The sequence below is a fragment of the Geotrypetes seraphini genome, chromosome 2, assembly GCF_902459505.1.
Source record: "Geotrypetes seraphini chromosome 2, aGeoSer1.1, whole genome shotgun sequence".
Lineage (NCBI taxonomy): Eukaryota > Metazoa > Chordata > Amphibia > Gymnophiona > Dermophiidae > Geotrypetes > Geotrypetes seraphini.
In genome coordinates, this window is record NC_047085.1 from 415,468,374 (window position 1) to 415,493,472 (window position 25,099).

The window sequence follows — 25,099 nt, forward strand, 5'->3', positions numbered from 1 at the left end:
GTATTATTTCAATATGTGAAAAAAATATTAGAGTTAGGTCACGAAGCATCAAATTGGTATAAAATATTGGTACATTTAGAGCAAAGAAAACAAAACATTGATGGTTTACGTGACATATGGTCACGGGAACTAATGGTGTCTATATCTGATGGTCAATGGCAATTCATGTTCCTTAAATGCATCAGATGTCAATCTGCCTCCATGAAACAATCATTATTTTTTTGTAATCAAACATATAATATGGACTCCTGTTAGATTAAACAAAATCAACTCGGAATATTCTCCTCTATGTTGGTCTTGTGGACAAGAAAAAGGAACGCTAGATCATATGTTATTCTGTTGTCCTAAGGTTCATAACTTCTGGCAACAGGTGTGGAATCACATTCAAACATTATCACATATAAATGTTCCCTTGACATATGCTGGAGTGATCTTTAACCTCTTTGTGTCTGTTGATATCACTAATATTCATAAAAGACTTACTGCTGTAGCAATACTTACTGCTGTAGCAATCCAAACCATTTTGAAAACCTGGAAAAATGCATCCTTGTTGTCTTTCCAATTTTGGTTATCCAGTTTTCATGATGTTTTAAATTTGTTGTTTGTTGTTTCTGTGTGTGTTTTTTCTAGCTGTTGTTACATAGATTTTGTATTTTTTCTGTGTTTTTGTCTTGTTTTGTTTTTTTGATTATGTATGTAATTTTGGAACCCGCTTAGCATTGTTGGATTTGCGGGATATAAATATTTTAAATAAATTAAATAAATAAATTATTGCAGAAAAACATACAAATCATAAGCCTACCCTAGCCCTACCCAAACCATGCCTCTAACGTGTTCTGATTGACAAGGGGGCGAACAGAATGCTAGGAATGATAAAGAAGGGAATCATAAACAGATCAGAGAGGTTATCATGCCGCTGTACTGGGCCATGGTGCTTACAGCACTGGTCGCCGTACATGAAGAAGGACACAGTATTACTCAAATGGGTCTAGAGAAGAGTGACTAAGATGGTTAAGGAGTTGGAGGAGCTGATGTACAGCGAAAGATTAGAGAAACTGGGCTTCTCCCTCAAACAGAGGAGATTGAGAGGGGACATGATCGAAACATTCAAGGTACTGAAGGGGATAGACTTAGTAGACTAGGACAAATTGTTCACCGTCTCCAGGGTAGGGAGAACAAGAGGGCACTCTCTAAAGTTGAAAGGGGATAGATTCCGTACAAACATAAGGAAGTTCTTCTTCACCCAGAGAGTGGTAGAAAACTAGAACGCTCTTCCGGAGTCTGTCATAGGGGAAAACACCCTCCAGGGATTCAAGACAAAGTTAGACAAGTTCCTGCTGAACAACGACGTACATTGATAGGGCTAGTCTCAGTTAGGGCGCTGGTCTTTGACCAGAGGGCCTCCGCGTGAGCGAACTGCTGGGCATGATGGACCGCTGGTCTGACCCAGCAGCGGCAATTCTCATGTTCCTTGAGATTTAGATGCACTGCAGACAAGCACCATAGATATCCGTCCACAAAATACGTTAAAAAAAAAAAACTAATTGGAAGGGTTTGGCGAGAAAAATATCCAGCTGCCCCTTTATGCCACATTTTTGGATGTTTTTCATTTTTTGTTAATGAACCCCAGAGTCTTACAGAATGATGCCCCATTATATTTGAATTCAGCCCCAAAAAATGTATACACCGTTCCATGCTTTACACTCAGTTCTTCGTTCCATCTTCAAGAAAAGATATTTTGCTGAAATGAGATGTTCTTTTTCAAACTCTGGCCTTGTGAAGTGGAGTCAGTTGTTTATGGCTTTGCGATTTAGGGTTAATACATCTTCCTCTAAAAGGCAGTTAACAGCTTTTTATGCTTGCTCAGGCTTCATATTAGGTTTAGTGCAAGGCACATTAGAGTGGAGGAGGCTGACTGGAAGAATACGGTAGTTTTATGGAACAGGTCTGAGTACTGGCAGAACATTACACGTTGTTTTAACTTGCATGTTTTACATGGATTGTTTTATATATGGTATGTTACAGGTTATAAGAACATAAGAACATAAGAAATGCCTCTGCTGGGTCAGACCTGAGGTCCATCGCGCCCAGCAGTCCGCTCACGCGGCGGCCCATCAGGTCCAGGACCTGTGCAGTAATCTTTTATCTATACCCCTCTATCCCCTTTTCCAGCAGGAAATTGTCCAATCCTTTCTTAAACCCCAGTACCGTTCGCTGCCCTATGATGATTATTTTAGAAGTGCTATTTGTCTGTAGATACATCTAAACTGGCATTTACACATTTATATCGTATAAACAAATACATCTCAAGTTTATAAAGCTGGGAACTACACCTCTAAAATTGAAAAACATGCGTATTGCTAGGGGGCGTGGTCTGGGCACATTTTGACTGGTATTCGAGAAGCCCTCCAAATAAATAAATACACTTGCATTCCACATATCATAAGGAGAATATACATCTATTTCCAAAAAGGTCAAAGCCTGGATTCACACCTGCTATTCAGAATGTCTTAATTTTCGGAAAGATCTACATTTTATGCGGTGCTCCACTGAAGGGATTGGGGAGGTTGCCACTTTAATCCACCAGTGGTTTCTTGTTTCCCCTCAATGCACACCAGGCAAGGGTTTATCAGGTTCTGGGCAGGAGAGTGTGGTGCAGTGGTTAAAGCTACAGCCTCAGCACCCTGAGGTTGTGGGTTCAAACCTACGCTGCTCCTTGTGACCCTGGGCAAGTCACTTAATCCTCCCATAGCCACAGGTACATTAGATAGATTGTGATTCCACCAGGACATACAAAGAAAAATTCTCAAGTACCTGAATAAATCCATGTAAACCGTTCTGAGCTTCCCTGGGAGAATGGCATAGAAAATTGAATAAATAAATTATGTGATATCATAGATACAATAAATGTTTATGTTTCTAAAGTGGTTAACATAAATGTTTATGTTGACTTTTCAAAATATAAATGTTAGGTGCCTGCTTTGGCCCTGCTGATATTATATATGTTTATGGTTCTAAAATGGATGTAACTAGCACATAAAACCTGCATTTCTCCATGTATGTTGGAACAAGTTATACGTCAGCAGATCCTGCTCTAAAATACTAGTGAACCTTAACACATCCCAACCTGAACAGCTCCATTCTGATTTATGCATCCGCTTGAAAATGCCTTTCCATATATATTTGTAACCTGCTTAAATTTCTGATAGGCCCACTGTAGACGTGACAATATAATATTGTGACCTTGTATTTTCCTTTATTTGAGGAAATGTTCATTTTATTATGTATGCAAATTTATGAGGCACCTTGGATAAAGGCGGATTAAAAATGTTTTTAAATACATAAAATAAATAAATAAATATTAAATAAAATAAGCGACAGTATGGATCCTGTGGTAGGCCACAATTCAGTATCCAAGGTGATTATATGCTGCTGCTGAACAGAACTGACTGTCTGACAGATATGATTTGAATTATGCAGATCCTATGAAACATAGAAACATAGAAACATAGAAACATAGAAATAGACGGCAGATAAGGGCCCACGGCCCATCTAGTCTGCCCACCTTAATGTCCCTCCCCTACCTTTGCCCTGTGAATAGATCCCATGTGCCGATCCCATTTGGCCTTAAAATCAGGCACGCTGCTGGCCTCAATCACCTGTAGTGGAAGACTATTCCAGCGATCAACCACTCTTTCGGTGAAAAAGAATTTCCTGGTGTCACCTCGTAGTTTCCCGCCCCTGATTTTCAACGGATGCCCTCTTGTTGTCGTGGGACCCTTGAAAAAGAAGATATCTTCCTCCGCCTCGATGCGGCCCATAAGATACTTGAACGTCTCGATCATGTCCCCCCTCTCTCTGCGCTCCTCGAGCGAGTATAGCTGTAATTTGTCAAGCCGTTTTTCGTATGGTAGATCCTTGAGTCCCGAGACCATCCGGGTGGCCATTCTTTGCACCGACTCCAGTCTCAGCACATCCTTGCGATAATGCGGCCTCCAGAATTGCACACAGTATTCCAGGTGGGGCCTCACCATGGATCTATACAATGGCATAATAACTTCCGCCTTACGACTGACGAAACCCCTTCGTATGCAGCCCATGATTTGTCTTGCCTTGGACGAAGCCTGCTCCACTTGATTGGCAGACTTCATGTCCTCACTGACGATTACCCCCAAGTCTCGTTCTGCTACCGTTTTTGCTAGGATCTCGCCATTAAGGGTATAAGACTTGCATGGATTCTGGCTGCCCAGGTGCATAACTTTGCATTTTTTGGCATTGAAGTTGAGTTGCCATGTCCTAGACCATCGCTCCAGTAGGAGTAGGTCGTGCATCATGTTGTCGGGCACTGAATCTTCGTCTGTTGTGCATTTGCCCACTACATTACTCAGTTTGGCGTCATCGGCGAATAATGTTATTTTACCTCGAAGCCCTTCTGCCAAGTCTCTTATAAAGATGTTGAATAGGATTGGGCCCAAGACTGAGCCCTGTGGTACTCCACTAATCACCTCCGTCATTTCGGAGGGGGTGCCGTTCACCACCACCCTTTGGAGCCTACCTCCAAGCCAGCTCCCAACCCATTTCGTCAATGTGTTACCTAATCCTATAGAACTCATCTTGCTCAGTAACCTGCGGTGTGGTACGCTATCGAATGCTTTGCTAAAGTCCAGGTACACGATGTCCAGGGACTCCCCAATATCCAGCTTCCCCGTTATGCTACTAATACGTGGCTGCCACCTGTGTAAGCATGATATTATGTATGATCCACAGTGTCAAGGCCGCTGAAAAATCCTGTGACACTAGTATCAAGGTGGATCCTCTGTCACGACTTCTGTGGAGATTGTCAAGTGGGAGTTCAAGAATTGTGTCCATTTCTTACCCAGTACTGAAGCTAGACTAACACGGGTCTAACCAGTTTCTTTCACTTAGCCAGTCTCTAAGTTTAGTACAGACTGTCTGTTCTTTAAAGAAGATTAATCTAGTCAGTCTGTCAGTTCAGATAAGAGGCATAGTCTGGAGATATTGCAATCATTATTGTTTTTATAAAGCAACACAATGTTGGCTTTACCTTTCTCTGATGCTAAACCTCGTGTGATCACGGTCATGTAGGAGCAATTATGGTAGACATTAGTTTTGCTTAAGAATATGACTTGCCTCTGATTGGCCGCAAGATTCACATAGGTTTCCTAGCAATTGAAATTACTACCGAGTTCTGGAAATATAGACAGTGGCGCACCTGGTGGGCAGTGCAGGGTAGGCATGATGGGGCCCAGGGCAGATGCTAGGAAGGGGGCTCCAAAGCTTGCTTGCAGGCTTGCCCCTCTTTCAGTTTTAGGGAGGTTTTTCTTGTTTCCATATTGGGTTTCGTCTTGCCGTGTTTAGTTTTGGGGTTTTTTCTTTAAATTTTGCTTTTTTTCATTTAGGACTCTTTTAACAAAGCGGTGCTGCCAATTAGTGGCAAACTATATGTGAAGAAGCTCAAAAAATGAAAAACAAAAATTTATGTATTTGGCATAAATCTGGACCCCAACTCTTCCCTATGCTGCTGCCAAGGTATAAACCCTTTTGGGTTTGGTGTAAGCCCCACTTCCCTGTGACCACCAATACTTGCTACTTACCCTGTTCACAAGTTTAAAGTGGAATGACAAGAAAAACAGCAAAGGTGACCTATGCTGCTCAGCTCTAAAGGCTGATGTATTGTTTGAGAAGAAGACACATTTCAACATTATTTTTTTAATTTCTTGTTTTGTCTCAAGAATAATAGTAAACAGGCTAATAATATAGGTAGCATTTATTTTATTCAAAATTTTGAGATTCAGACTCCTGAAGCAGGTCGAAACATGTACGTATCGAGTCTTTTTCTTTTTTAAAAAAAAATCTTTATTATTTTTCAAATATTAACAGTGCATTTTTGAGGACGGTAATAGATCCTGTTCTGCTGGGTCATAAGTTTAAAGTGTTGATAATCACCAAATTTTAAAGCCCAATAAATTTCTGATAAACTTTATCTTCTGAGTGAAGCCTATATTGTATAATTCACATTGGAGCCCCATTCAGTTTGCTAACTACGATAAGTTATTTATGGCATTAATTTGCGCTATTTATAAGATTATTTATGAGCATATTTGAGAAGTGACTGATGAGGAGGCTGGCTACGGGATACTTGAACTTTACATGAAATATGATGTTCGAGTGTAGCCACTGAGGTCACAGTTGAATTGAGATAAGTGTATTATAGTATACAACTGAGAGAAAGAGTGATAAAATTGTAAAAAAGCTAAATACTGTATAATCCTTTATGATATAAGAGTGTGGCTATTGATGAGACCATTATATAAGTTTAAAGTGGGCATAAATGATCATCCTGTCTTGCTACTGATGGTTTTTAAAATTGCACCCATTATTCTAAGCCTAGCAACGTTATGAGGTACAGATGATTCCATCACACTACATATTGGCACCAACAGAAGGAAAGGAGTGACTGGAGATTTTTTTCTACAGTTTTTAAACCTACAGATGAAAAAGAGTGGAGGGAGTCTATGGGCTCCTTTTACAAAGGCATGCTAGCGGTTTTAGCGTGCGCTTAGCGTGTGCTAAAATGCTGTTCGCGCTAGCCACTACCGCCTCCTTTTAAGCAGGCGGTAGTTTTTCAGCTAGCGTGCGCTAATCTTGTGCATGCGCTAAAAACGCTAGTGCACCTTAGTAAAAGGAGCTCCTATGTGGTTGTGTGTCGGTGAGTTTCCACGTTTATTAAAGTTTTATTATCCCGCCTTTATCAGATACCAAGGCGGCTTTTTTTTTTTAATCTCTATTAATTTCCATGCTTTAGCAGTGCATTACAAATAATATGACAATAAAAGAGATTACATAAAATGCACTATAATACACAAATAGAAAAGAAAAACAACCTTTTCTCCCATCCATCTCTCAAATATAAATACCTTAATCATATTATTTATATAACATTATACTCAAATATTTGATTCTTCAAAATACCCTTTCCTCCCCTCCCCCACCCTGGATGTGTAAGGCAATCTAAGCATTTTATCATTACTGTGTATTAACAAATGCAGTCAATGGGCTCCATATTTTATTAAATTTATTGCCAGAACCCGAACATTCCGCATTCATTCTTTCGTATTTATAGGTGTTACATACACTTGTAACGGCTTTTTTGAAAAGCAGTATTATTACTTTCAGAAGGTATGGTTATGGTTAAAATTTATTTAATACCGCCCCTTCCTTACAAGGTAGTTGGTTACAATTGCCAATTATTTTGTTTATTTTTTTCTTGTTTAATTTTGAAAATAAAACAGAAAATTTCATTTCACTGAAAAAGAGCATGTCTAGTTATTTTGTGGTTCTCAATCCAATTAATTATGCCATACAAAAGCCTTGATGTAGTATGATTACTTTCTGGCTATAGTTAGCTTTGATGTAGTTGCCAAGACAACACAGAGTACTTGTAAGTATATCTCCATATAAAATCTAAAATAACAGAGCAAAGCAGGATCTCACAAGGACAAAGAAAGCTCTGACAAACTGCATTGTGAAAAACCAGGATGCCACCATATTTCTTTTTCTTGTATGCATTTATTTTTACCTTTTCCTTTACAAGATAAAAAAAAAATTATGACATTATTATTAAGAATACTACATTTTATTAGGTTATGTTTCCTCAGTTGCTGTAAAAGTTTTGATTAGGACACAACATTGGGCAAGTTAAAAGACATCATTAGAAGGAACAAAGGAAATTGCCATGAAGTAATTGCTGTTAGATGTACAGTTCCTATTAACAATGAAATTGTACAAAACTAAACGGTTTTAGTTTGAATAGTTGCTTTTAAAACCACCACATCAGTTGGCAATGATTTTATAGATCTCTAAACATAGAAACATAGAAGATGACAGCAGAAAAGGGCTACAGCCCATCAAGTCTGCCCACTCTGCTTACCCACCCCCTGTCTAGGCCCTAATGACCCAATTTCCTTATCTTGACCCTTGTAGGGATCCCACATGGGTATCCCATTTATTCTTAAAGTCTGGCACGCTGTCTGCCTCGATCACCTGCACTGGAAGCTTGTTCCAATGATCAACCACTCTCTCTGTGAAGAAATACTTTCTGGTGTCGCCATGAAATTTTCCGCCCCTGAGTTTGAGCAGGTGCCCTCTTGTGGCCGAGGGTCCCTTGAGAAAGAAAATATCATCTTCCACTTCGACACGTCCCGTGAGGTACTTAAATGTTTCGATCATGTCTCCCCTCTCCCTACGTTCCTCGAGAGTGTAGAGCTGCAATTTGTTCAGTCTCTCTTCGTACGAGAGACCCTTGAGCCCCGAGATCATCCTGGTGGCCGTCCGCTGAACTGATTCAATTCTGTGCACATCTTTATTGTAATGTGGCCTCCAGAATTGCACACAGTACTCCAGATGAGGCCTCACCATGGCCCTGTACAACGGCATTATGACTTCAGGCTTTCGGCTGTGGTGTTAAAACTGACTAGATAACTTGGTTTTACTACCCTTATATGAGCTATAGAGGGCTATTCTATAAAGGAGTGCCCATATTTAGGTGCCTTTAACATGCCTACTTGTAGCCTGTTTTACAAAGAAATAGGACATTATCCTTCCTCTTAAGGATGCGCCCACACTGTCAGAATCACCTTAAGATCCATTGTCCCACCCAAGGGGGAAGTGACACAGGAGGGGTGGAGCCAGATGAGCAGGAACTAGGAAGCACTGCCATGGAGGGCCAGAAAGGAGCAGCAACACCCCAGGGCATATGTCTCCACCATCTATGAGTGAATTGTCATTGCTACAGTCACAGCCTCACTTGGAACCTTGTAGATTTTGTATTTTGGCCTAAGTACTTGAGGAATAAGGCCATGGACAAATAAAATGTGCTGCTATGCTGACAGGCAGTAGAGCAGGCCACACAAGGATTTGGCTGCTTTATAGACTAGGTTTATGTTGTTGTTTTTCCTACCTGTAAATAGAACAAGTCTCCTACCCTACAGCTTTAAGTTATTTTTCAAAGTCTGCAACTGCTGTGTGGTTCTATCTTACCTGAGATCCAGGTCTGCCCCCTTTCATGTTACCACAATAGAATACTGACTTTACACGTCAAACAGACGCCTGGAATTAAGACTCAATCACTTACACCAGCCATTGAGCTGGTAGAAACGATTATGCCTAAATCAGAAAACAGCTATGTGTAAATACTAGTATTACAAAATGAAAGAGTGCAACTTTGTACTCTGCCCAGTCTGCCCAGACTCTTCCAATATAAATGCCCACCCTCAAACTACACACCATTACATTTAGGTACTATTTTTTACAATAGTGTATAGCTGAAATAGTGGCAATTAAGTGCATATGTGCACATGTATGCATGTATTTGACAATATTCTAGTCATTTATGCACATTTCTGGTACCTAAATCTTAGCACCTTCTTTAAAAAATTACCCCCATACATAGGTGTCAGAACAGGGGGAGGGGGTGTACAGGGGCCATGGACCAAAATTGGCAGAAGAGTCCCTCCCTTCCCAACTCCCCCCCCCCCCCCACAAAGCCATGCAGCATATGTTCTTCCCCACAATCCCAATCCCAACCTCAGCCCTGCCCCCCTCCCCTCCCCTCAGCAGGATCCTGTGGCGCAACCTCTCCAGCTCCCGACTCCCCCACCTACCTCCTCCCTGCCGCTGTAATTTTAAATATTTGGGCAGCCAGCGGCAGCAACAAAGTGAGCCTGACCGGGAAGTCATCATTCCGCAGTGTCTCGCCTATGAGGGAAGAGGAAGTCACTGTAGAAAGATGACTTCTGGGGCAGGTCGACAGTAACAGGCTCAATTCATTGCCACTGCCAGCTGCCCAAAGATTTAAAATTACAGGGGCAGGGAAGAGATGGGTGGGGAGAGTGTGGCGCAGTGGTTAAAGCTACAGCCTCAAAACCACACTGCTCCTTGTGACCCTGGGCAAGTCACTTAATTCCCCCATTGCCCCAGGTACATTAGGTAGATTGTGAGCCTGCTGTGACAGACAAGGAAAAATGCTTGAGTACCTGAATAAACTCATGTAAACCATTCTGAGCTCTGAGAATGGTATAGAAAATTAAATAAAGTCAGGAGTTGGAGAGGTCATGCCACAGGATCCCGCTGAGGTAGGGGGATGAGGTTGGGGTTGGGAACGGAGGGAAGAACATATGCTGCATGGGCTGGGGGAAGAGTTATGAAGGCAGGGAAGGACAGATGCTATACAGGCTGGGAGGGAGTTGGGAAGACAGGGAAGGACAGATACACAGGCTTGGGGGAGTTGGGAAGGCAGGGAAGGACAGATGCTGCACATGCTGGGGGGTTAGGAAAGGAGGGAAAAGAGAATTGTTAGACATAAGTGCATGAAATGGGAGGGAGAGAAAGATGATATACATGGGGAAAGGAAGAAAAAGGAAGAATTTTTGGATGTGTTAGTGGTGGAGAGAAATGTTACTCTGGGAGGAAGGAGAGATGACTCAAAGAAGGGAAAGATATGAGATTCTGGAGAAGGGTGATGGAAGGAGAGTGAGAGAGAGAGAGAGAGATGTTAGACCACTGGAAGGGGAAGGAGAGAGAGATGCCAGACCATAGGAGAGGAGAGAGATGCCAGGCTGTGGGAAGGAGAGGAGAAAGATGCTAGACTATAGGAGGGGAAGAGCGAAAACAGAGATGTAGAGCATGGAAGAGAAAGAGAGAGGGAGGTGATGATGCACAGGGATGGAGAGGAAGGGGAGAGATAGGGAGATGGTGCACAAGGATGGGTGTGGCAGGGAAGAGAGACAGAAGAAATGCTACTTATAGATAGATGGGAACAGAGGAGATGAAAGAGGGAGATTATACACATGGATAGATGGGAAGGGAAGACAAATGGAAGAAAGTTAAATGTTAAAAGTTAATGCCAAAGATGGATGTAGGGCAGAAGGTGAAGAAAGAGAGAAAAACAGTGAATGAATAAGAAGGCCCTGGATACACAGTTAAGAGCACAGACAGAAGGAAGTGCAACCAGAGACTGGGAAAAAGATGATTAGCAAAATAAAATCACCCGACAACAAAGGTAGGTAATATGATTTTATTTTCAATTTAGTGACTGAAATGTGTAAGTTTTGAGAATTTATATCCGCTGTCTATATTTTGCACTGTTCAGGAAGAAATTAATTTCTTTCTATTTCTCTGGTGTTTTACTGCATGTAGAGTCTGGCATCTTAGGGTTTCATTTGTGTATAGTAGTAAATTTAGTTTCTGGTCCTGTAGTTACGTAGGGGTTATCTGTGTTCTGCATGTGTGACCAAGGCCAGGTGTTCTGGTAGGAATGGTGCGTGGTCTTCATCATAAGGCGTATGTGGACAGACTTAAAGATCTCAATCTGTATACTTTGGAGGAAAGGCGGGAAAGGGGAGCTATGATAGAGACATTTAAATACCTACGTGGCGTAAATGCGCATGAGTCGAGTCTCTTTCATTTGAAAGGAAGCTCTGGAATGGGAGGGCATAGGATTAAATTAAGAGCAGGAGTAATCTAAGGAAATACTTTTTTACAGAAAGGGTAGTATAGTCTCCTGGAAGAGGTGGTAGAGACAGAGACTGTGTCTGAATTCAAGAAAGCGTGGGATAGGCACGTGGGATCTCTTTGAGAGAGGAAGTGATAATGGTTGCTGTAGATAGGCAGATTGGATGGGCCATTTGGCCTTTATCTGCCATCATGTTTCTATGTTTCAAAGCTTTAACCACTTTAGGGCAGTTCTAGCATGTCTTACTTATCTTGCCAATCCAACACTTGTGCCTGACCACAGGCCTTAGAGCATCTGAGCATGCTCAAGGTCAAATGTGTCCTGTCTACCCTGAACCAAGCTGTGTGTGACAAGTGTTGTGTTAGCAAGCTGACTAACATAATGGTGCCACCCCGGAGGGATCAAAGCTGAGAAGAGAAGCCACAGAACACCCGGGGGGGAGAGGGGGGGGAGAGATAGGGAAATGCTGGATAACATGGGGGAGGAAGAAGGAGGGATGGAGAGATATGTAGGACTTTAAATATTCACAATAGAGGAGACATTCAGATTTACCCTCTTGAATAATAGGCAGGCTGGGGAGGAGATTGCCTGTCCTATCTGGCTGTTGTAAAAGATTATTCTAATAAGGTCAACAGACCCATAGAACCTAACATAATGAGTCTTGTCTTCTGATGACACTCTTCATGAAACACAGCATGGTGTAGAGCAAGACTGGTTCTAATTTGGTTCAATAGAAGCCTTACTACGAGTACAACACAGTTGTTCTGGACTTTTATTCTCGATGACTTTGTGTCATCTGAAATTTCAAAATTGAACTAACTTTTCGTGAAAATAATTTTCTTGGACTTTTGTGACAAAAATCTCCTATTTAGGACTGAAACTCCAGGGTTTGTTTTTTTATGTTTGTAATTCGGGGTAGTTTTAGCAGGCCTGTGTGTCTGGGGATTGAGAATGTTGTGATATTTATGATGTGATATGTTTATATAATAAAGATTAGTGATTTTGTTTGCTTGCACTATTCAACACAGACTTCTCTATTATGAATATTTAAAGTCTTTACTTGAAGCTGTTTTATGATTATATTCCCAAGATTGTTTATTATCTTGAGATATGTAGGATACTAGGGAGGAAGTAAGGAAGGAGAGAGATGTTGGGTATCATAGAGGGTACACAGGGTAAGTGGAGAATGAGAGATGCTGGATACGTGAGGAAAGCAAGGAAAGAGGAGATGCTTTTTGGACAATTGAGAATGAATAATAACTTTCAAAGTTTAAAAAAATTATTTAAAACGTATCTTTTTATAGAAGATTTTTAAGCGGTTAAGAAGCAGTGACTAAAAGAATAAAGTAATGAATAGAAATGTTATCTGTATATTGTTTTATTGTGTTTTATACTGTTTTGGGGTGTTTTTATCTTATGATTGTGGGAATTTTTTTTTTTTTTTTTTTGTAATCCGCTTAGGTATAAGCAGAATATAAGTTTTTTAAATAAATAAATGCTGGAAGTGAAGAGCCACCCTGGGTATACATGTCTGAAGGTTCATCTAGAGCAGGGGTCTCAAAGTCCCTCCTTGAGGGCCGCAATCCGGTCGGGTTTTCAGGATTTCCCCAATGAATATGCATAAGATCTATGTGCATGCACTGCTTTCAATGCATATTCATTGAGAAAATCCTGAAAACCCGACTGGATTGCGGCCCTCAAGGAGGGACTTTGAGATCCCTGATCTAGAGTGTTAGATACTCTTGAGAGGGTCCTGACCAATATTCCCTCTAAGGGCTCCTTTTACTAAGCTGCGATAGCGTTTTTAGCGCACGCAGGATTTTAACGCACTCTAAACCCATGCTACACAGCTAGAACTAACAGCAGCTCAATGCTGGCGTTAGGGTCTAGCGCGTGCGGCAATTCAGCTCGTGCTAAAAACGCTATCGCAGCTTAGTAAAAGGAGCCCTAAGTGTTGGCCAGGTATGTGCAAATTATTTCTCTTGTGAGTGACAAGTTCTAAATATTTTTTTCATATGAACAAGTCCTAAAACCAGCAATTTTCCAGATTTGCAAGTAATTTTGCGAGTGACCATGTAAATTCTGTGAGAGACACTGCCAGAATGTATGATCAATTGTTCACATGCTCATGTTAGAGGGAATATAGGCAGGGCAGAATTAATTTGTCGAGGGCCCCTAGGCACACCAGTACACTAGGCCCCCCTGCCCCGCCCCACCCCAACATGTGCCCAGATGGAAACAGGAAGCTGTGTCAGAGGGAAGCTTTGGGCAAGCAACACCGCTTGCAAAATTACAGTTCTCGTTGCCTTTCTTACCTGCGTTGCTTGCTTGTCTTACTTTCCGTCAATGGGGGGGGGGGCCGCGTTGCTGATTGGGGGGGCCCGCATTGCCGATCGATGCTGGAGGGGCCCATCGCCATTTGGAAAAAAACAATGTTGATGCTCTCCTTCATCGGGCCCCCCTGACCATTTCGGGCCCTAGGCACGTGCCTACTTGGCCTAATGGTTTATCCTGCCCTGAATATAGGTCCTGACCCATACATATAAATGCTTGCTACTTAATTACAGAGACCATAAATCTTTATTTTCAGTTTGGAGGGGGACACAAACAGCATGGGTCTATTTCGTTAATTAGTTAAGCGCCTGCTTTCCAAAAAATTCATCCAAATATCTTAACCCCTCCTCTTTTACCTCCAGAAGATTCACCTACCTTCAGATAACCTTCCCCCAAATTACCCACCTTAACACCTTCCAATTAAACAAATACCATAAATAGATTGTAACCTACCCTCTCTAACTGCATTCCATATGTATTTTTCATACAGTTCTTCACTGTCAGTTTAATTTCCATCCTATAAGTTCACATAGAATTTTTCTTTTTTCAACCATCTTTATTTTCTCTTCTTTATTAATTTCCAGGTACTTTAGTTAGATTGTGAGCCTTTGGGACAGTAAGGGAATTTTTAAAGTACCTTCTTACTTCTCATTTATAATCTTAATGTATATTTTCTTCAAACCGCTTAGAACCTAACGGATGTAGCGGTATATAAGAAATAAATTACATTACATTACATTACACTATTTGAAAAGATATTTTGCCTGCATTATCGAAAGTTCTAGGTGGCTTACTACAAAGCATTCAGGGCCAATATTCAGCCATTAGCGTACAGCATAATTAAAGCCCACTGCTGGCACTGAACCCAGAAATTCAATGTCATGTCGTATCCAGCTGCCAGAACTTGACTAGTTAAGCTGATATTCTGTGCTATCCTTTTAAGTTCCTAGTGGTTAAAGATAGGATTGCTATTTATGTGGTCCTATTTAACTGCTAAATCTCGGCGCTAACCAGATATGTTGTGCGATATAACTACAAATATTCAGTTATCTCCTTTTGAATATTCACAGATAGCCAGTTAAAAGCTAATTAAGCAGTTAGAGACCATTGCTGACCAGTTAAATAGTGCTGAATATCAGGTGGGTCAACACATAATGACTGAACTTACTAACACATATACAATATAATAAAAATCATTGACATGAGCAGTTATTCCTATTGAATTGCTTCAAAGAACTAAGCATATAACAAAAACTACACATGCAAAAATAATTTCTTACCTGTTCTTAAAAGGAACCAAAGATTAAAAAAAACAAATTAAGTTCGAAATGCATGCAAAACAGAAATTTCTTCATCTTCTTTTGGAAACTACAATAATTTGTCATCATTCTAAACCCAGTTGTCAACTGATTTTAATCAAAAGAGTGTGTGGCGCAGTGGTTGGATCTACAGCCTCAGCACCCTGGGGTTGTGGGTTCAAACCCCGCGCTGCTCCTTGTGACCCTGGGCAAGTCACTTAATCCTCCATTGCCCCAGGTACGTTAGATAGATTGTGAGCCCACCGGGACAGAGAGGGAAAATGCTTGAGTACCTGATTGTAAAAACCGCTTAGATAACCTCGATAGGTGGTATATAAAATCCTAATAAACTTGAAACTTAAATAATTGATTTTTAAGTGTCAACAAGAAGCTGCAATAACCTATCACCTTCAGAAGTCAATTTTCTAGCAGGTAAGATTTCAAGGATTCAACAAGATAATATACAGTAGAACATCATTAGTAGTATTTTAAAATTCAAGTTCTATAAATAGCAAACATAGAGCAGACCAGTTATATCAAGCAAACTGTGATTTATTGGTTAAACAAAACCCAACACAGCCATATTTCACACTCAGGCTGCATCAGGGGTAATTGCTAGAAGACCATAAACACACACTACCTTTTTACTAGTAAAATTATTTCACATTCACAGAATCTAGCAGGATAAAAAATATCAGGATTGCACCTCTCCTCTTTCTGTGTTGAAAAGTATGATTTGATGTCTGCAAAATCCGGACTGGCATTGAACGGGTAAAAGTGAATTGATTTTTTTATTCCATCAAAAATTACAAAGACTAGAGGACATATGATGGAGTTAAAGGAAAATATTTCCTCCTATTAGTTTTAAAAGTATTTTTTTTTCACTCAGAGAATAGTTAAGCTTTGGAACGGCTTTGCTAGAAGAAACGGTTAATTTGGATGAGTTTAAAAAAGGTTTAGACAAGTTCCTGGAAGAAAAGTCCATAGTCTGCTATTGAAACAGACATGAGGGAAGCCAATGCTTGCCTTGGGATCAATAGCATGGAATGTTGCTACTTTTAGGGTTCTTGCTAGGTAATTGTGACCTGGATTGGCAACTGTGGAAACAGGATACTGGGCTAGATGGACTATTATTGGTCTGACCCAGTATGGCTATTCTTATGTACCCTCTGTCATCTTCCACTTGACCAGTTCCTGATCGAGTTCATCACTTTGGGGCCCATCCTGGGGGCATTCAGCTTATTTATTATACACTTGTGTGAAACAGTGTCAAAGACTTTGCTAAAATTTAAATACACCACATCTAGTGCTCTCCATCTATCCAACTCTTTGGTCACCAAGTCAAAGAAATTGATCCGATTTGTCTGACAAGTCCTGCTTCAGATCCTGTAATTCTTTGGATTCAAGAAACTTCACTCTTCTCTATTTGAAACACATTTCCATTCATTTACTTGCCACAGAAGTCAGACATACCAGCCTGTAATTCCCTACCTCTTCCTTACTTCCACCTTTGTGGAGAAGGGACCACATCCGCTCTTCTCCATTCCTCTAGAGAAGCATTTAAAAGGTCAGCCAGTAGAGCCACCAAAAGTTCCCTAAGTACCCTCATATACCATCTGGCCCCATTGCTTTGTCCGCCTTTAATTTAACTAGCTCCTTATGAACACAGTCTTCTGAAAACCGTTCTGCGTCTACCATACATCCATTCCTATTTGCATTTGTCTTCTGAAGTCCTGCTCCCAGTGCTTCAGCTGTGAACACAGAACATAAACATGTGTTAAGCAATTCAGCCTTATCTTTATCAGCTAAAATTCTTCTGTATTTCTTCCTCTACAAACATATTGTAACTTTTCCCCTTAATCCTCATGGTTCATGTTTGTTCACCCAGTATGTTTTATTTAAAGTCAGTGAATATGTAATTCTATTTTACTTGAATTGTACATCGCTTAGATATTCAATAAGCGATTTATCAAGCACTAATAAAACTTGAAACTTGAACTCCATATACAATGTCAAGCAGGCCTGGCTTTTTTGTGACATTTATAATTTTATTGTAAGAAACAGCAATATAGTTACAATGAATGAGTAAGAATCAGATTTCCCTGAAGGTCCTAGCCTAATGTGACTCATCCAGATACCGCTTTACAAGCCTAGCCATCAAATCAGTAGAACCACAACAAGCTTTGGTATAAGCCAAAGGAGAGAGTGCCATTGTCCAACTGGAAACAGCTGCTTCTATTATAAGACTAATTGCATATTGCACAGCAGAACTAAGTTAGTGGTGAAAACCGTTATGAAACCAACAGTGAAGCATGACTCACCGAGGAATGGTTGCCAGAGAACAGACTTACTGGCCATGCTATAGCGGCCCACACCTGCATTTTCTGAATGGTACAGATAAAGCAAGGCATAATTATTAGAAAAATAGCATGCAGCATTCAAACCGGAACAACATAATGCTGTGCTCGCTGTGACAGTGGTACATGGAGCTGTGCCTGGAATGCTTCTCATGCCAGGGGCCGGGCTAGGAGCATATTTAGTGGCAAAGGCAACATGAATTGATTTAAGTCTAAACTGAATCAATGTTGTTTAAAATTGATGGGGCTGGGTGAGGGTGGGGGGGGAGCATGGTTAGCATAATCCCAAGCAGAATTAGAAAAGCTACAGAGAAGGGTGACAAGAATGATAAAGGGGATGGGAAGACTTCCCAATGAGGAAAGGCTAAAGCGGCTAGGGCTCTTCAGCCTGGAAAAGAGATATCATAGAGGGCTATAAAATATTGTGGAATGGAACAGGTAGATGTGAATCATAGTAATATAGTAAATGGCAGCAGATAAAGACCTGAATGGCCCATCCAGTCTACCCTATAATTACACACATTACAATTTCATGATTAAATTAAAAAGTATTTATTTTAAAAATTTATATACCGCCTGGAGTCTCTGTGATTTCCAAAATAACATACATTAAAACAACAGCATACACATACCATTATACAATAATTCAATATAAATTAACAAAAAGTGCAACCTGGGGGAATCTTCAATATTATCCATAAATTTCATTGCAAATAAATCAGAGCAGTATCAGAGGGAGCAATTCACAAATATGCATCAACAAATTGCATATGTTTTTTTTCTTTGCTATTTCTGGGCCACAGACCTTTGATGTCCACCCTACTGTGCTTAGGTTTCAACTACTGGAGTTTCCATCGAACCTCACTCCAGCCTATCCAAACCATCTCATCATTTGTGGCATTCAGACTGTGAAAGTCTGCCCAGCACCATTCTCATGTTCCAAATTGCTGGGGCTTCCCTCAAAGCCCATCCCACACCTAATTGACATACATGGGACACAGATTGTGCAAGTCTGCCCAGTATCATCCTTAGTTCTTCAATTTATACCATTCATTTTCTAATTAGAGATCCTCTGGGTTCATCCAACACTTTTTTGAATTCCGTCACCATTTTCCTGTCTACCACCTCCCTCGGAAGGGCATTCCAGGCATCCCTCGGAAGGGCATTCCTCTCTCTGAAAATGAATCCCTAACATTACTCCTAAGTCTACCACCCCACACCCTTAATCATGCCCTTTTGTTTTACCAATTTCCCTTCTCTGGAAAAGATTTGGTTCTATATTAATACCTTTCAAGTATTTAAACCTCTGTAGCATATCACCAGAAACAGTGTCTTTCACTGCATTGGACCCTGGGAGTGAAACAATCTTCCAGGATACATTCACCGGCAGCAAAATGTTCAGAACTTTAAGAAACTGCTGAAAAGACATCTATTCTGTAAAATGAAATATAGAGTCTGAGTTTGGCTAAGAGAGAATGAGTGATGACTCTTGAATGCTGAGTGCTGGTCATGGAGGTGTTCGATGCTCTGGTTTGTTTTATTTGGTTATTTGATGTCTGTTATTGAGGCATCTTTTATGCCTTATGGAATTTGATATTTTGATATACATGTGGGTTTTTGTCGTTGCTGCAACGTGTATGTTATATGTAATTTGATTTGATATGTAAGTATATAATTTGTTATAGTGTGTCTTTGAAGTGTTTTGTATGATAAATGTAAATCTTTTATTTTGTATGTCAATGTGTAACTCGCCCTAGATAAGAGCGGGTAAGAAACAAACAAACAAACAAACCCCTGTCCCTCCTCACTTGTATACTCTTTCCAGAAATACTAGGACTAGGGGGCATGCAATTAAGCTACTAAGTAGTAGATTTAAAATAAACTAGAGAAAATATTTCTTCACTCAATATATAATTAAACTCTGGAATTCATTGCCAGAGAATGTGGTGAAAGCAGTTAGTTTAGCAGTGTTTAAAAAATGGTTTAGATAATTTCCTAAAAGAAAAGTTCATAAATAAGATGGAGTTGGAAAAATTCACTGCTTATTCCTAAGATAAGCAGTATAAAATCTGTTGTACTCTTTGGGATCTTACCAGATATTTATGACTTGGGTTGGCCACTGTTGGAAACAGGATAAAGGGCTTGCTGGACCTTCAGTCTGGCCCAGTATGGCAACTATTATGTTCTTACAGTATATAGGAAAATCCCAATAAAAAGTAAAGTTCCAGTCTTTAAGGATCTTCAGACCACCACCGAGTATCTTAACTTCAAGTGGCTTAATTCCTCATTGATCCTGCTGGAGTATATATAATTTTTTATATGATTTTTAAAGTTTTGTTTTTTTCTTATTTTTTCTTAGTCATTCATAGCATTAAGAACATTGAAATATCCCATTAGGACTTTACTTTTTGGCATAATAGAGAATGTGTACTGTTTATTGGGATTTTCCTACATGAAGAATATTATAAGACTGTGTATTAAGCAATATGGCTTATAGCAGTGGTCTCAAACTCGTGGTCCAGTGGCCACATGCGGCCCACCAGGTACTATTTTGAGGCCCTCAGTACGTTTATCATCACAAAAGTAAAATAAAACAGCGTCTTGATCATATGTCTCTTTAGCTATAAATTACAATATTAAGACAGCCAAAAGGAAAGATTTATAAATTATAAAGTTTTACCTCATGCAAAATTGTCATTTCTCTAATAAGACATTAACTATTCTTTCTGAGGCCCTCCAAGTACCTACAGATCCAAAATGTGGCCCTGCAAAGGATTTGAGTTTGAGACCACTGGCTTATAGTATATAGGACAGCTTAGGTTATATTGCAATACTGATTTCAGTGATGAATATGATTAATAGGCACACAGTGGCTTAAAACTAGCAATATTATGCTGATCAAAAGATCCATTTTTACAATAAACTCTCACTAATCATGAATAATTTTCTAGGAGTTTTACATGTCTTAATCCACAAGGCAATTGTGGAGGCTTGTCGTACCATAAAATATGATTTAAAAATTGGCAATTTTGCCAGATATTAGTGGATACACAAAATAATAGAATCAATTCTGAGGTGCTAATAAGCCCTTTATTCTGTTACCCTCTTCACATAGCATGGCTCAATATTTTTGCTAACATAGAAATGTTTTAGCAAGTACCTTAAAGAGCTCAAAGCTATTTCTCTAAATCAGAATTGAACTGTATACAATATGGGGGATGGGGAGGGATATGTGGCCATATGCAGAGCAACTCATTCTAGACATTCCAATAGAACAGGGGGACATTTTAGAGGACACTGTTGTGAACGTCAAATAAAGGGTAAACCAAAGAAAGAGTGGGGAAGGGACTGAACACATCAACCTAAGGAACAAATGTAATTTTATTATAAAAGAAAATAACTTAAAATCATATCATAAATGTAAAACCAAGCTTTTTAGTTTTAATGCTGTGTGCATATTTCTATGGTGTTTTGGTGGATTATATGCCCATTTTGACCCTGTTTTACCAGCCTTTGAGCCTTGTCTTTTGAAGAGTCTTTCACTGAGTGACACCCACTGGGCTGACCCCTGAGGAAGGTTTTTCCACAGAAGCCGAAACACATAATGTGTTGGGTCCATTAAATCAACAAGACTTGGGCTTTTCATTAGGCTTGGTTTTACATATGCGAGTATGATATGATTTTAAATTATTTTTGTTTATAATAAAATTGCTTTTATTCCTTAGGTTGATGTGTTCAGTCCTTTCCCCACTCTTTCTATGGTTTACCTTGTTTGTCCATAGGATTTTCTTCCTTCCTTTTGGATTATTTGGTTCTTCACATAAAGGGTACCAGATATATATCTAATCTAATCTAATCTAATCTTCAATTTCTGGGATGTTCTATGCCTATCTAGGTTCAAGGTGACTTACAAATCAATAAGTTTACATTACGTGTAGGAGTTACAACAATGAAATATAAAGTAAGCAGTATACTATGAGATTGTTACCAGAGATAGGAGATGTAGTAATCATTCAATAGAGGGGAATCATATTTTTTTCAGGTTAAAAACTTGGTCTTATTGCTGTATTTTGTAGTTTGTGCATGAGGGTAGAACTAATGCCAGCACAGAGTTACAGTAGTCTAGCTGGGATAGTGCAAGCATCTGTAGCCCAAGTATACTGTATATATTATCTATGCCATTGGATATTTTTTGAGAGATATCATGGTCTGGATTCTCTAACCATTGCCGATATTTTAGACATCAGTAGGGGCCAGACGCAGTTAAAAAAGTTGTTTAAATTACATTTTATAAACTCAGTTTCAAGACACCTATCAGCACCTAAAAAAATTGGTACCATAATCAGGCCTATCTATGTGCTTTAGGCCACCTAATGCCACTATGGGTGTGGCTATTGCCAGAAGTGGTATTGGGCAGCCTAAAGCCAATTCACTGCAAAAAAAAAGGCACCAGAAATGTGGGCCCGAAAACCCTAGCCTATATTTTCAGTGCCTATCTTTCATGGAGGCGCAATTCTCTATAGGGTGCCATCGCATGATTGATACACAATTGGCAGCCGCTTATTAGTTGAACACCGATAGTGCCCTATAGCAGTGATTCCCAACCCTGTCCTGGAGGAACACCAGGCCAATCGGGTTTTCAGGCTAGCCCTAATGAATATGCATGAGAGAGATTTGCATATGATGGAAGTGATAGGCATGCAAATTTGCTTCATGCATATTCATTAGGGCTAGCCTGAAAACCCAATTGGCCTGATGTTCCTCCAGGACAGGGTTGGGAATCACTGCCCTATAGAGAATCTGGGCCCATGTGCATTGTGTTTGCTCAGGATGAGCAGATGTCATCTGCATAAGACAGTATACATTCGTTATTGTTGAATTAATGTGACCCAAGGAGCTCATGAAGAAGTTGTATCGTATTGGGGAGAGTAGTGATTCTTAAGGGACGCCGCAGAATGCTTTCCAGTTTCTGGAGAATGTTCCATCTTTCCAGATGAGGTATTTCCTACTCTGTAGGAAATCTTTGAACTAGCTTAGAACAATGCCCTCAATGCCTTTTTCATTTAGTTTGGTTAGAAGTAGGTGGTGGTTGACTGAGTCAAAGGTGGCTGATATATCAAATTGGAGTAGAACTGCCTATTGCCCCATGCTTAAGGTTTGCTTGATTTTGGTGATTAAGGTTAATTGAAGTTCTGTGGTATGTTGGTTATGATGCCTAATGCCACTTCCAGTGTTAGCCGTTCTTACAGCGGTTTTAGGCAATGTATGGCACTGCCACAGATAGGATAATGGTAGCCTTTTTGAAAGCACCCTTAGGTGCCTCCATTTTTTAAAATTCTGCATTTGATGTCAAAACTCCGTTCCCTCAATATGCTTGGGACCAATATTCAAGATATATACACTCTCTTTCCCAAGTTACAAACATTCTCCGGACCTCAGCGATACCACTCACCACTCAAATACTTTCATAGCGGTAAAGCTTCACGTGTCATATCGTCATTGGTCCTTCTATAATGGGTATTTAATGTCCACCCTTTTATTTGCGTGGCACGTGAAGCTTTACCGCTATGAAAGTATTTGAGCGGTGAGTGGTGTCGCTGAGGTCCGGGAGAATGTTATGAGAACTGTTGCCGGATTATACATCAAAACAAATATGGTGTTTGTAACTTGGGAAAGAGAGCGTATATATCCATTTTGTAAATAGCATTTTTAAATTAGTTTTAAATCAGCGCAGCCAATTAGTGTGCTGACCAAATCAATTAAACCCCATGAGTTTCGGCAGCGGTAGGTCACCTATTGTCGCCTAACTTCAATGACTCCAAGAGCTCCTTTTTCTAAGCTGAGAGACTCAGTGCTAACACTGGATACTCAGCCAGTATCACATTTGGAGGAGAGGTGTGGCTACTGACTTGTTGAAAAAGAAAAACTTGTCACTTGCTCCTCCCTTAGCCCATACCCTGTCCTTCACTTCTACAACCAATCAATATACTGGTAGAGTCTATGGTGTATTCTGCAGAATTGCACGTGCTGAATTGCTGCGCGAGCTAGACCTTAACGCCAGCATTGAACTGGTATTAGTTCTAGCCGTGTAGCGTGCATTGTAGCGTGTGGTAGTATCCTGCATGCGCTAAAAACACTAGCGCACCTTAGTAAAAGAAGTCCCTAGTGTCATTTTTAGAATTAGACCCTTTATGTGTGTATTTATTAGTTTCGATCTTACTAAAGTTCGGTTTATTGTTTCAGTTGTATGCCCCCTGCTGCAGCCTGCTTGGCAAAATGCAGCCATGTCGGGAACTTCTTCCAGAGAGCATGGATTCAAACACCTTTTCTTCATTTGGTCTGCTTCTTGTCTTGTTTTCACATTGGATCTAGTAGACTAGCTACCATATTTCCTTTCCTATCCTCAGGTACAAAGGCAGATTTAAATGGCTGAACTCTTGGGTTCCTACAATCAGATTCCAGCAATCAGCCACTAGTTTGTCAGTGTGCTTGTGAACCTTATCCAGATTCACTGATTTGTTGCAGTTCCTCTGAATTATCACCTACAAAGAATGGGTCCAGCATGAGTATCTCCCGTGAAACTTTGGCAATTAATTTTTATTTCGTTTTCAGCTATGGCCTTATCCTTATCCTCCATGTAACCACTGGTTACATGGAGGATGTACATGGAGGATGTACATGGAGGATGTTACATGGAGGAGTGTCCATGTAACCACTGGACACTCCATGAGTGTCCCAATTACTCTCTGGTTATTTCAAGGCCCAGCAGACTCCCTCACAGAATTCTTATTGTACAAAAAACCCATTTACAGTATTATTAGCCTTGGATGCTTCATCTCAGGATCTTTCCTGCCTCCCCTGGCAAAGTTTGAACTGAAGCCTCCGCCTCAGTTCTGGTCACCTTGCCCCCTTTCCCCGCCCCGGTACCTATAACCCTGCCCCTGATTGGATCCCTGCCTGTTCCCCTCCCCCTCAGCCCCTCCCAGCCCCTCCCCCACCCCTTCCCCTCCCTGGGCAACTGCCTCGGCCCTTTTGTCACCGTGCCCCCCCCCCCCCATACGGAGGGGCGCTTGTCCTTTTTACATCTAATTTACCAGTGGTTACATGCCTTCCTATTTTCCTCATTTGATTCTACTTTCCATGTCTTTTTGGCTTTTGTAGTCTCTTTCATAACACTATTTAGTCATCCTATCAGATACTTGTTCTTTCTTTGACCTTTTTTAACTTGTGGGATATATTTTATCTGAGTCGGAGTTGAGGGAATAGGATATTTTCCTTTCCAGTCCTTTTGATTTACATTTAGTAGGTCCAAATCCTAGGTTAGAAGTCTGGTTTGGGGTGAAGGATTTACTGCTAGGTCATAACCAGTGGTTAGGAGTTATTTATTTCTGAGAGCATTTTTGTTTGGAAGGAAGTTTTATCCACCCTTCCTTTCCACAAGAAGAGAAATAAAAGCTGCCAAGATCCATAAGACTTCAGTCCTAAGGGGACTTGTCTTTTGCAAGGATGATCTTTTTTAGCATTTTGGTTTTGGAAGTAAGGAGTTTTATTTTTGTGGCTGGAGGTTGTTCTAAGGT